Raw genomic sequence first — 13979 nt, forward strand, 5'->3', positions numbered from 1 at the left:
AAATACAGGATATCTTGTCCTCTGTTGTTCTTCAGATATAATTTTATAAACTGTGTGAAGAGAACAGACTGGGATTAGCTGTCCTCACTATTACTAAGTGATTGCATTCCCTTTGCTTCATTTGGATTCATGAATGTGTCCTAAGAAACCAACTATTTAACTCATTTATGCACCAAAGAGTTAAGCAATATATGAAGACATTAACATTCTCCTCAAGGGTTGCAGTTCTACATAACTCCATCTGGAAACTGTCACAAAGAAAAATGAACAAGTTTGTAATCATTATCTTTAGATTTCTATTACCATAAATGTATTTCTCTTTTATTTAATTCTGTCATGATTACAAGTTTTAGTCTATAAAATGAGAGGTAAACCTGGATTTATTCTGTGAAATGAGAATGGAACTTATAGTAACACAAACACATTTTAATTTACCACAGTTATAATTAGCAAAATTTTATTCTATGCTACTGAACACCACTATTTCATTCCAATTAACAATTTTTTTTCACAAAGCTGGGTAGATAGATGATCATTTCTACTATATGCATTATCTATATTTGCAAAGATTTTAAATAAAACTATGTACATGACATTGTACAGGAGACAGGAATCAAGACCATCCCCAAGAAAAAGAAACGCAAAAAAGCAAAATGACTGTCTGAGGAGGACTTACAAATAGCTGTGGAAAGAAGGAAAGTGAAAAACAAAGGAGAAAAAGGAAAGATATACCCATTTGAATGCAGAGTTCCAAAGAATAGCAAGGAGAGATAAGAAAGCCTTCCTCAGCGATCAATGCAAAGAAATAGAGGAAAACAATAGAATGGGAATCACTAGAGATCTCTTAAAGAAAATTAGAGATACCAAGGGAACATTTTATGCAAAGATGGGCTCAATAAAGGACAGAAATGGTCTGGACCTAACAGAAGCAGAAGATATTAAGAAGAGGTGGCAAGAATACACAGAAGAACTGTTCAAAAAAGATCTTCATGACACAGATAATCACGATGTTGTGATCAGCCACCTAGAGCCAGACATCCTGGAATGTGAAGTCAAGTGGGCCTTAGGAAGCATCACTATGAATAAAGCTTTCGTACGAGGTGATGGAATTCCAGTTGAGCTACTTTAAATCCTGAAAGATGATGCTGTGAGAGTGTTGTACTCAATATGCCAGCAAATTTGGAAAACTCAGCAGTGGCCATAGGACTGGAAAACGTCAGTTTTCATTCCAAGCCCAAAGAAAGGCAATGGCAAAGAATGCTCAAACTACTGCACAATTGCACTCAACTCACAAGCTAGTAAAGAAATGTTTAAAATTCTCCAAGCCAGGCTTCAGCAATACATGAACCCTGAACTTCCACATGTTCAAGATGGTTTTAGAAAAGGCAGAGGAACCAGAGATCAAATTGCTAACATCTGCTGGATCATCAAAAAAGCAAGAGAGTTCCATAGAAACATCTATTTCTGCTTTATTGACTATGCCAAAGCCTTTGACTGTGTGGATCACAACAAGCTGTGGAAAATTCTGAAAGAGATGGGAATACCAGACCACCTGACCTGCCTCTTGAGAAATCTGTATGCAGGTCAGGAAGCAACAGTTAGAACTGGACATGGAACAACAGACTGGTTCCAAATAAGAAAAGGAGTACGTGAAGGCTGTATATTGTCACCCTGCTTATTTAACTTCTATGCAGAGTACATCATGAGCAATACTGGGCTGGAGGAAGCAAAGCTGAAATCAAGATTGCTGGGATAAATATCAATAACCTCAGATATGCAGATGACACCACCCTTGTAGTAGAAAGCAAAGAAGAACTAAAGAGCTTCTTGAAAAAATTGAAAGAGGAGAGGGAAAAAGTTGGCTTAAAGTTCAACATTCAAAAAACTAAGATCATGTCATCCAGTTCCATCATTTCATGGCAAATAGATGTGGAAACAGTGGACACAGTGGGCGACTTTTATTTTTCTGGTCTCCAAAATCCCTGCCGATGGTGATTGCAGCCATGAAATTAAGAGACACTCCTTTGAAGGAAAGTTATGACCAACCTAGACAGCATATTAAAAACAGACATTAATTTGTCACAAAGGTCCATCTAGGCAAGTCTATGATTTTTCCTGTAGTCATGTATGGATGTGAGAGTTGGACTATAAGGAAAGCTGAGCTCAGAAGAATTGATGCTTTTGAACAGTGGTGTTGGAAAAGACTCTTGAGAGTCCCTTGGACTGCAAGCAGATCCAACCAGTCCATCCTAAAGGAGATCAGTCCTGGGTGTTCATTGGAAGGGCTGATGTTGAAGCTAAAACTCAATATTTTGGCCACCTGACGCAAAGAACTGACTCATTTGAAAAGACCCTGATGCTGGGAAAGATTGAGGGCAGGAGGAGAAGGTGACAACAAAGGATGAGATGGTTGGATGGCATCACCAACTCGATGGACATGGGCTTGTGTGGACTCTGGGCTTTGGTGATGGACAGGGAAGCCTGGAGTGCTGCAGTTCATGGGGTCGCAAAGAGTTGGCTATGACTGAGTGACTGAACTCAACTGAATTGAGCTCATGTGCATGTAGTTGTACACGTTTGTAAAAGTCTAATGATTATTCAGCAATAGGCAAAAAATTTAGATTCAAGCATTCATGGAATGGAAAACCAGTGACTAATTAGAAAAAAAAAAAAAAAAGCAGGAGTAACTTCAAATGAGGAGAATGCTCTACTCCACAACTTTTTTCACATTATTTCAATCAAGTGTTGGTTATTCTGCAGAACCAAGGCTAGACCATTAGTATGCAGAATACTACAAACATTCTTAAAAATTTGATTATGGTCAAAATATCTGAACATTTTCAAGGAAGAGAAAGTCCAGCACCTTTAAGAACATTTCTATAAATGTTTGTAACAAAGGGAATTCTATAAATGCAGGGAAGCAATTCATTATCACTACCAGATGCTAACAATCTGGTTTAATCAATAATCAGCTAGTTTGTTTATTCCCTTTCCAAATCAGAAGATCACTTTTCATTCATTCAGCTAGTAATTTGTAAGCTCCTACTATGTGCCTGTACTAGGCTAGGTACTGGGAATACAGTCTTGAGCAAGGTGGGAGGAGGAGTTAAGAGTCATCTGAGAAACATAACCTGCGTGGACAATGGATCAGTTCAGTTCAGTTCAGTTCAGTTCAGTTCAGTCGATCAGTCGTGTCCGACTCTTTGCGACCCCATGAATCACAGCACGCGAGGGCTCCCTGTCCATAACCATCTCCTGGAGCTCACTTAGACTCACGTCCATCGAGTCCATGACGCCATCGAGCCATCTCATCCTCGGTCGTCCCCTTCTCCTCCTGCTCCCAATCCCTCCCAGCATCAGAGTCTTTCCCAATGAGTCAACTCTTGGCATGAGGTGTCCAAAGTCCTGGAGCTTCAGATTTAGCATCATCCCTTCCAAAGAAATCCCAGGGCTGATCTCCTTCAGAATGGACTGGTTGGATCTCCTTGCAGTCCAAGGGACTCTCAAGAGTCTTCTCCAACATCACAGTTCAAAAGCATCAATTCTTCGGTGCTCAGCTTTCCTCACAGTCCAACTCTCACATCCATACATGACCACTGGAAAAATCACAGCCTTGACTAGATGGACCTTTGTTGGCAAAGTTAAGTCTCTGCTTTTCAATATGCTATATAGGTTGGTCATAACTTTTCTTCCAAGGAGTAAGCATCTTTTAATTTCATGGCTGCAGTCACCATCTGGCAATGGCACCCCACTCCAGTACTCTTGCCTGGAAAATCCAATGGGCGGAGAAGCCTGGTAGGCTGTAGTCTATGGGGTTGCGAAGAGTCAGACACGACTGAGTGACTTCACTTTCAATTTTCACTTTCCATTTTCATGCATTGGAGAAGGAAATGGCAACCCACTCCAGTGTTCTTGCCTGGAGAATCCCAGGGACGGAGGAGCCTGGTGGGCTGACGTTTATGGGGTTGCACAGAGTCAGACATGACTGAAGTGACTTAGCAGTAGCAAAAATAAAGTCTGACACTGTTTCCACTATTTCCCCATCTATTCCACATGAAGTGATGGGACCAGATGACATGATCTTCATTTTTTGAATGTTGAGCTTTAAGCCAACTTTTTCACTCTCTTCTTTCACTTTCATCAAGAGGCTTTTTAGTTCCTTTTCACTTTCTGCCATAAGGGTGGTATCATCTGCATATCTGAGGTTATTGATATTTCTCCCGGCAATCTTGATTCCAGCTTGTGCTTCTTCCAGCCCAGTGTTTCTAATGATGTACTCTGCATATAAGTTAAATAAGCAGGGTGACAATATACAGCCTTGATGTACTCCTTTTCCTATTTGGAACCAGTGTGTTGTTCCATGTCCAGTTCTAACTGTTGCTTCCTGACCTGCATATAGGTTTCTCAAGAGCCTGGTCAGGTGGTCTGGTATTCCCATCTCTTTAAGAAATTTCCACAGTTTATTGTAATCCACATAAAGGCTTTGGCATAGTCAATAAAGCAGAAATAGATGTGTTTTTTTTTGGAACTCTCTTGCATTTTCCATGATCCAGCGGATGTTGGCAACTTGATCTCTGGTTCCTCTGCCTTTTCTAAAACCAGCTTGAACATCTGGAAGTTCACGGTTCACATATTGCTGAAGCCTGGCTTGGAGAATTTTGAGCATTACTTTACTAGTGTGTGAGATTAGTTCAATTGTGTGGTAGTTTGAGTTTTCTTTGGCATTGCCTTTCTTTGGGATTGCATTGAAAACTAACCTTTTCCAGTCCTGTGGCCACTGCTGAGTTTTCCAAATTTGCTGGCATATTGAGTGCAGCACTTTCACAGCATCATCTTTCAGGATTTGAAATAGCTCAACTGGAATTCCATCACCTCCACTAGCTTTGTTTGTAGTGATGTTTCCTAAGACCCACTTGACTTCACATTCCAGGATGTCTGGCTCTAGGTGAGTGCTGACACCATCGTGATTATCTTGTTCTTGAAGATTTTTTTGTACAGTTCTTCTTTGTATGCTTGCCACCTCTTCTTAATATCTTCTGCTTCTGTTAGGTCCAGACCATTTCTGTCCTTTATCGAGCCCATCTTTGAATGAAATGTTCCCTTGGTATCTCTAATTTTCTTGAAGAGATCTCTATTCTTTCCCATTTTGTTGTTTTCCTCTATTTCTTTGCTTTGATTGCTGAGGAAGCCTGTCTTATCTCTTCTTGTTATTCTTTGGAACTCTGCATTCAGATGCTTATATCGTTCCTTTTCTCCTTTGCTTTTCACTTCTCTTCTTTTCACAGCTATTTGTAAGGCCTCCCCAGACAGCCATTTTGCTTTTTTGCATTTCTTTTCCATGGGGATGGTCTTGATCCCTGTCTCCTGTACAATGTCATGAACCTCAGTCCATAGTTCATCAGACACTCTATCTATCAGCTCTAGATAATTTTAAATAAGTTATAAAATTATTATTTAAGGCTATCTCCATTAAAACCCAAATATCTCTCCAACATTAGAATTATTTTCCTTTTTACAGAAAGGAAGTCTAAAAATATTAATGATCAATGGCATGATATACATATATATATATATATATAATATGTATTTCAAATAAATATATATGTTTATTCCATAGGCACTTTATCTGTGAAAATACATGAAATTTCAACACAAGGCAAAGCTCAAATTATAATCAGAATTATCAAAATTCAAGCTCATCATTTATTTGAATTGTCCAGGTGTTTTACTCAGGACAGGCTCAGGGACCTTTCTATGGCTCAGTGGTCAAGAATCTGCTGCCAATGCAGGAGACTCAAGAGACACAGTTTCGATCTCTGCAATGGGAAGATTCCCTGGAGTAGTAAATGGCAACTTACTCCAATATTCTTACCTGGAGAATTCCGTGGACAGAGGAGCCTGGTGGGCTACAGTCCATGGGGTTGCAAAGCATTGGACACAACTGAGTGACTGGGTATGCACATACACAAGTATTTTACATGTGTGTTACTTGCTCAGTCATGTCGATTCTTTGTGACCACATGGACTGTAGCCTGCCAGGCTCCTCTGTCCATGGAATTTTCCATGCAAGAATACTGGAGCAGGTTGCCATTTCCTCCTCCAGGGGACCTTCCTGACCCAGGGATCAAACCTGGGTCTTCTGCGCTGCAAGCAGATTCTTGACCACCTGAGCCACCAGGAAAGACTTGCCCCATATTTTACACATAGGATATGTTATTTTTCTGATACTTTTTTTCAGAGAGCAAAATTAAATTGGAATCTGTTCTTTGTTGTTGTTGTTGTTGTTTTAATCACATGGTGATTGTAACCGCAACCATAAAAATTGTTATTCGTTTGACTTTTTAATCCTGCCAACTTGCATACATTTGAGGCCCCTATAAGGCTCCCTGATCAGGTTCTGAATAAATTGAAAAATAAAGCATAGGACAAGGAAGTAGAGAACCAGCATATCACCTATATTGTTAATGGAGTATAAGCTGAAGGACATACCTTTACTTCTGTTAATCAAGTAGACTTAATACACCCTGACATCAGACAGGCAAATTCACCAATTCACAGCAATGGAAATCAGTGTCACTGAACCAGGACAGCCCCCTTTCCTGTAAGGGGCAGAACACAGTGTCTCCCTATCGGCAGGCCTTTACTCAAAAAGGAAAAGCACGGAGCTTAGCCAAGCATGCTAGTTGTCTACCAATCGCACAAGGCATTCCGTATCACTTGGAGCAGAATGATTAAAGGGAGTATAGAATTACAAGGAGTGTGTCTAGAAAATTCTCTCCTCTTCAAATCCAACGAAGCTGGAAAAAGTCATCATTCCCCTCTAACATAAACTGCAAGCTTTGACTCAAGTCTTGTTAACGGTGCTTTGTCTTTCTTTATACTTCACTCTGTCATCACTCTTTTCTGTTCTTTTACTATTTTTCCATGTTCCCATTCTATTGGCCACTGGGACAAATAGGAATCTGTCCCTTTTTTGGCTCAAGTGTATAAGGTGATGGAAGGCCCTTAATGGACAACCTTGATAGATGAAATCATATAGGCTCCTCAGTCTTTAACAAAACAGTCATAGAATTGAATGGGGGAAAGACCCTGGTAGCAAAATGTGTTGGGAAATATAATATTTTGGTGAGAAATAGAAGAAGGTTCATCCAGCAGGAACCATAAAAGTAGATCCTGATAGTGATTGTAGTATTTTACTAGAGTTGTAAAATTGAGTAATTACTCAATAACTGTAGTATTTTGTACATGTAAAAAAAAAAAAAATGCCTTGACTTTGTCCTAGAGAGTGCTTAACACTCATGAGTTAAACCTTGTGGCCAATTAAAAAATATATATATAAGGTTCTCCCAATCAAAAACAGCTGTAGCATCTATAAACTAACTTAGGTTAAAACATATAGAATCAATATAAAGAGTTCTCATTTGTAGCCATATTCAGCTTATACAGATAAATATAATATAATAAATGAATTTTAAAATGCCATTTTAAACAAGTCATTCTGAAGACATTTTCTATATTTCAAAATCAGTGATGTGGGTAAAATGTCCAATCCTCCAGAGATAAAAAAGCAGAGAGAAAAACTAAACAAAACACAACTTTTCACACTTTTATTCTGTCATCAAGCAGCAACTCTCTTTCAATAGTCCTTACCATTCTGTACTAGGAGACCTTTTGGAAATACTATCTTACAAGCCATGGCTTTATGGACATTTGTCATGTGCTAATACTCTCTTTCTCTGGAAAAGTAGATGGACTGGATAAACTGTCAATAACAGGGCTACATAAATAAGCTGTTTCACTCACAATTGATAGCTTAATATTATAATCACAAGAGAAAAAAAAACTAACATGGTATTTAAAATCGTAATATCTTGTTCTCTGTTCTGAGAATAGTTGCACATTTCTACTTTGTAATATTTCTCTTTGACACCAGAGGAAGCCCCAAGTGAGAAAGAGGATGTTAGTACCTAACATCACGTCAATTAACTTGTGCACAAAAAAAGAAAGATTAACTTGCTTCGTAGGAAGTACTGACTAGGTTTATTTCCAAAATAATCCTTTGTCTGCCAACCTAAGACAGAGTTGGGTATAGCAGAGGAACCTTTAGTGTTTGAACTTCTGAAGTAATTCAAAGAAAGATAAATTATTAGAAAAAAACTGAGAAACCAGAACTGATATTACCTTATTAATACTCATTATTACCTTGAGTAAAAAAATTAAAGAGTTATTTAAAACAAAAAACTCATTTGATTCATATCTGCCTCTTAGAGGTTTAATTTTATCACTCTCTGCCTTATAAGTAAAAGAGTGAATTAATTTAACTTAGGGTTTGGCAAAGAGAAACAAATTTCCCCTCAAACACTCCTTTTCCATGTTCAACATCTTACTCTAACCTACTTACATTGCATGTATCTAGTTTTAACTTACATGTATTCTGTAGAATATACATAACTGCCCTGTAAAGTGTATAAACAAGTTGTTCTTTTAACGCACTTATTTATTACTGATGGAGATACCTCTACTGTTTGCCCATAGGCTTCCTGACTAGAAGTGTGATTTCTGGTACCACAGTCATAATGGAATTGCATTAATAAAACCATCTGGACAGCCAAGAAATTTGTCCTATATTTCGTTCTTTTGGAATTCACTTGTCTGTTTCTTCACAGAACCATTAATAAAAATTTTCATTGCCCCCAAACTATATTAATTACATGGTTGTGTTTATTTTTTAATGTTCCATTCCATTTTGTTGAACAATCTGGAAGCTTAGATATTCTTAAACAAATATAACTTTCTAAAAGTTTAAGAACACATGCTGAATGGGTCTGTTATTTCTAAAGTATCTTGTCTTTACTAGCAAGTCTTTACTTTTGCTAAATCACACTTACTCTCAGTCCTAAACTTTAGATCTTTCAACATTCTCTAAAGTAGATTGGTTTGCCTAATGGCTATCTTACACTCCAGTTAATAAATGTGATGTGATTTTAGTTTACATAAGTCTCTTCTCACTAAATTTATGCAAGGAATGTGCATTAAGTTACTGGGTTAAAAGATGTTAGCAATGGAGTCGAGCTAGAAAACATAAATGATATTCTAACTTAGTTTGAATTTCCAGTCACTTAGGTTAGGTTGGTATTTGCCTAACAAAGCAGGAAGAACATTTTTAGAGAGGCTTCCTAAGAACAATATGTTAATGTATGAAATGTTGCAATATTATCTATTAAAAATGTACACAAGTTTTTTTTTTAATACCTTTGAAATATGTCTTGGTCATCTATAATTTATTATTCATATTTCTGTTCTCAATAATAATCAAAATAGTTAAAATATTTCTTGAATACTTATGTGCTAAGGACAGTAATTTACCTGTGTTTTACAGAAGCCTCACAATTGTCCTATAAAGTGAGACTCATTAATATCCCCATTGTTTGGTTGACAGCTTAGAGATATAGAAAGACAGTGACTTGGCTAAATTCACAGCTAATAAGCAACAGTCAAGTTTTTAACCCAGATGATGTGACTATGTAACTCTACTCCAAAACTTGCACTTTAAAGCATTATGCTTTCTCCTTTCCTGGCTATATATCTGTGTATGTGCATGCATGTGTGTGTGTGTATGTGCGAGCATGTATGCATGCTCACATACATATGTAAACCAAGTTTCAAAGATAATGTGATAATAAATATGTTATGCCTTTCTTTTCTCATGCTAAAGCAAAATAAAATTCCTAGTTAATATAGTATACTGGTTAAAAGTACAGATTGGATAGCTGAGGTTTGAATCCCAGTTCCTCCATCTTTTACCTTAACTTACATTGTTATGTTACTTAACCTCACTAAGCCTCCATTTCCTCAACTCTAATACAGTAACAATGAGAAGAATATTTATCTCATGAAGCTGTGTTGAGGAAAAGTAATATCAAGCATAGGAAATAAACAGTTTTAAAAGAACATTGGTATACCAGGTACTGTCCTAGGCACTTAGGTTCTAATTGAGTCCTCTTAGCAATCTTATAAAATAATTATCAATATCTTTTTACAAATGAGGAAACTAAAGTTCAGAGAAAAGTGAATTACTCAAGGCTAAAATGTAGTAAGTGGCAAATCTAGGATTGGAATCCAACCCAGACCTGTTGGTCACAAAGTCCAAGCACCGTCCCATGATACCACTTTGTTTCTCACGTGGAGAGAAATGAATCTTGGTAGGAAAGATGAAGTGACAGAGGCCAGTTTGATGAAATTCACAATTTTGCTGAGGACTGGATCTGTTTCTATTTCTATTTCTTGATGTATTTGAGGGCAATGTGCATTGAATAAATGCTCATTGTCCACCAAGTTTATTTTCTTGTCTGCCCTAGCTATCAACGAATCATTTATACAATAGCTCTCTGCAACAAAAAATTTGATCTAATGGAGGAATAGGCATTTATTCATTCTTTTATCAGACATTTACCAAGCCACTTCTCTGTGCCAGACATAGTGTTAGGTATCAAGTATAGAGAACTTAAAAAAAAAAAAAAAAACCTCCTGGAAAAAAAGAAAAAGGTTCTACCCTCCAACAGCTACTTGCATTAGGACATGTGGGGCAGAAGTAGACAAAGAGAAGCCATTTACACATAAGATGCTTCTTTTCTTTCTTGCTCCCAGAGCAGAATGGTACCTCTGAAGATTAGTAGCACAAGATGAAAGAAGCCAGCTAAAATGGTCACCCCAATTTATCTCAATTCAAGTTTCCAAGGAAGTAATCTCCCAAGATCCGATGCCTAAAGAATTGGGAATATAGAACCATATGAGATCTTAACATTCTGTCATGTTTTTCCAAAACTGAATAAAATTTCCTCCTTTTAACAGTGCCATCATATAAGGAAATGGAGTAATTTTAGAAGTTTAAGAGGGTTAAACACTTAATTATTTAAATTTTTTATTTTTTTTTTCCTTCTCATGCATGCCAGTTTTCCCAAATGAACAGAAATAAAGGAGTTATTTCAAAAGCTATGCCAAAAAGAGAGAGAGAGAGAGTGTTCTCTTACAGCCAACAGATCACACGACCAAAATCACAAAGTGGTTTTTAAGCTAAGGCTACTTTTCTATCAGTATTCCTCGTGAGTGAGGGTTTTTTTTTTGTTTTTTTGTTTTTTTTTTTTCAGTGCTGGGTTATATAAGCAGCAAGCTGCCTGAATCCACAGTGTGAGGTATGTTTTGTTCTGATTCTTTTCTGTTAAATGACATTTTCGCTAAGAATATAGGCAAATTTCAAAGATATGTGGCACATGCCATCCTATTGATTATATATTTCTTCAAAATAACGTGAAACAAATCAACAAAGTGACTGGATAAAGGATGACTATAGGTAAATAAATTTGTGGAAAAGAAAAGAATATAGGGTATAAATGGGGATAAATGTGATTCTAGAAAAACTCTTGTCTCTAAGTATTAAGGAAGGAAAAGATGTCCTATATAAATGTCCTATGTAAAAAATGTCCTATGTAAATTAACGTTTTCCTGCTTAAATCTCTTATCTTGCAAATCACTTTGAATGTCAGACTCGCCAATGCCAGGATCATCTTTGACTCTGTGTGTGTGTGTGTGTGTGTGTGTGTGTGTGTGTGTGTGTGTGTGTCTATCTGTGTTCATTTGATAGTCCCACATTTTCAAAAGCCCAGTATTCCAAATTGCTGAAACTCCATACAGAGCTCTAAATGATATAATCCTGTGTAGAAATTTAAATCACCCACGGTGTAGGGAATTTCACTACTGACAAGTACTACTGTTAATTTCTGAAAGAAAGTGCACATTTCCTCATATCTTAGAATGTTTCTCCAGAAGAAAATATTTCTGCCTTATCTACCTAAGAAACGAATAAGATTTAAATACAGAAATCACCTTTTTACTTCCGAATTTTCCTTACTTATATTATCTTCCTTAACAATTTGTGGTGTTATTGTTTTTCTTTGGGGGTTAACTCATCTTCCTTATCTTATAGTGCCACCTATTGATGAATAATAAATATTGCAGATTTTAGAGCTTAAGATATAAATATGCCTAAAAATGGCACCCCACTCCAGTACTCTTGCCTGGAAAATCCCATGGACGGGGGAGCCTGGTAGGCTGCAGTCCATGGGGTCGCGAACAGTCAGACAGGACTGAGCGACTTCACTTTCATACATTGGAGAAGGAAATGGCAACCCACTCCAGTGTTCTTGCCTGGAGAATCCCAGGGATGAAGGAGCCTGGTGGGCTGCCATCTTCAGGGTTGCACAGAGTCGGACACGACTGAAGTGACTTGGCAGTAGCAGCAGCAAAGCTCACTTAACCTCCTAGTGAAGTTCCATAGATAGCAGAAAGATCCATACTTTTGCCCTTAGAATTCTTTATCTCTAGGGGAAAAAAAGCAATATTTAATCGTTTACTTTTACAATATTTTCTCATTCTGAGTATCTGATTTGTGTGTTCTTGGCAGCAGTAAGTTCTAAGTCCATTTCCCAAGATCTGGGAATCACAATAAAAAGCAAAATGGGTTATTTGGACTTTTATATAGAGTCTGGTTGTTTAGAGGAAGAATGGGCAAGACTTCTTTCTTCTCCACACATAAAGAGAAAACTTCAGTAGGGCAACGATGTCCTTCCCAAGAAAACAGCAAATGAGGTCTCATTTGTGAAGACCCACATCTGATAAATTTAACATATAGCCTGGTGTGAACCTGAAGGAGTGGATGGAGGGGCTACCAAGTGGTGATTTTAGAGATTCTCTTCTAAAACTATCTGTAGCTCTCATGTCTGTAGAGGTAACTCTTTTACTTCCAATCTGAGTGCAGGACTGGACCCACTCCTGGTCCTGGGCAATATGAATGTGCATTTCTTGGGTTTTCTCCCTTTCAGTAGGATTGTGAGATACAGATTAAATAGGAACAATTTAGAGAAACTACTTCTTATCACCAGATGGGGATAAGGGCTTCATTAATAGGCCCTTAACTGATTTCAAATCAGTCAATGAAGCCTGAATTTCTCTTTTGTGGGGAGGGGGGTGAAAGTGTCAGTCAGTTAGTCTGCTTCAGGATTCTTCACATCTATGCCAAGCATCCTATCTAAATTGAGAATAAGTTGGGAAATAGGATACATTGCATGTAGAAGGAATTTCTGAGTCTCAGAACTCTAGAAACATCCCATTTATTTATAAACTTGCTCCTTTTTATCACCTCATCCTTTCCCAATGCCATTAATTACACTTCTTTTATGAGAAATTAATAATGAATACCCTAAATCAACAGGAATCTTTAAAGTTCTTTAAAAAGCAAGAAATGTGACACACATATCCAAATATTTCTCTTGTTCTCTAGTATTGAATCACGTCAGAGAAGAACTATTTGATGATAAACAACCATAAGAATTTATATGATGTCTTCAGAAGGCTGAGAGCATCGAACAATTTTAATAACTCAGTGCCACCATTAAAGTTGTTCATTACATGGAAACTAGAAAATACCAGCACACTGGGGAGACATGCTTAACTTTTAGCAAAAGGAGTATATCTTAAAAGAAATTCCCTTCCATTTTCAATCTCTAATAGTAAAAGAAACATCCTTATTTCATTTTGATACAGACTTTCCCTGAGTGTTGATCCACCAGATGGTTTCTAAAGACCCAGGAAACAGAGCCTCTATAGATTTTCATGAGGAAAGCATTCTTTAAAGAACAAACAACCCAGGAGATGTACCAAGGCAATCATTCAACACAGCATCCTAATATCTCTGCAGAAGAAACAGAATGTTTTCACCATTTAAAGTGCATCCCAAGATTAGGAGATACAATGATCTAAGCCACTCAAAAGTGTAAGAGTTAAAGATAAGAGTTATATTTTTAGAAAATTTTATTCAAAGTTTTCTTTCTGATTCACTGAACATTTTCTCAAAAGCACTGAGCAAGAACTTCAATAGTATTAGGAGAAACAGACATTAACACTTCATTTATCACTAAAAACTA

This window comes from Budorcas taxicolor, chromosome X (assembly GCF_023091745.1).
Source record: "Budorcas taxicolor isolate Tak-1 chromosome X, Takin1.1, whole genome shotgun sequence".
NCBI classification, from domain to species: Eukaryota; Metazoa; Chordata; class Mammalia; order Artiodactyla; family Bovidae; genus Budorcas; species Budorcas taxicolor.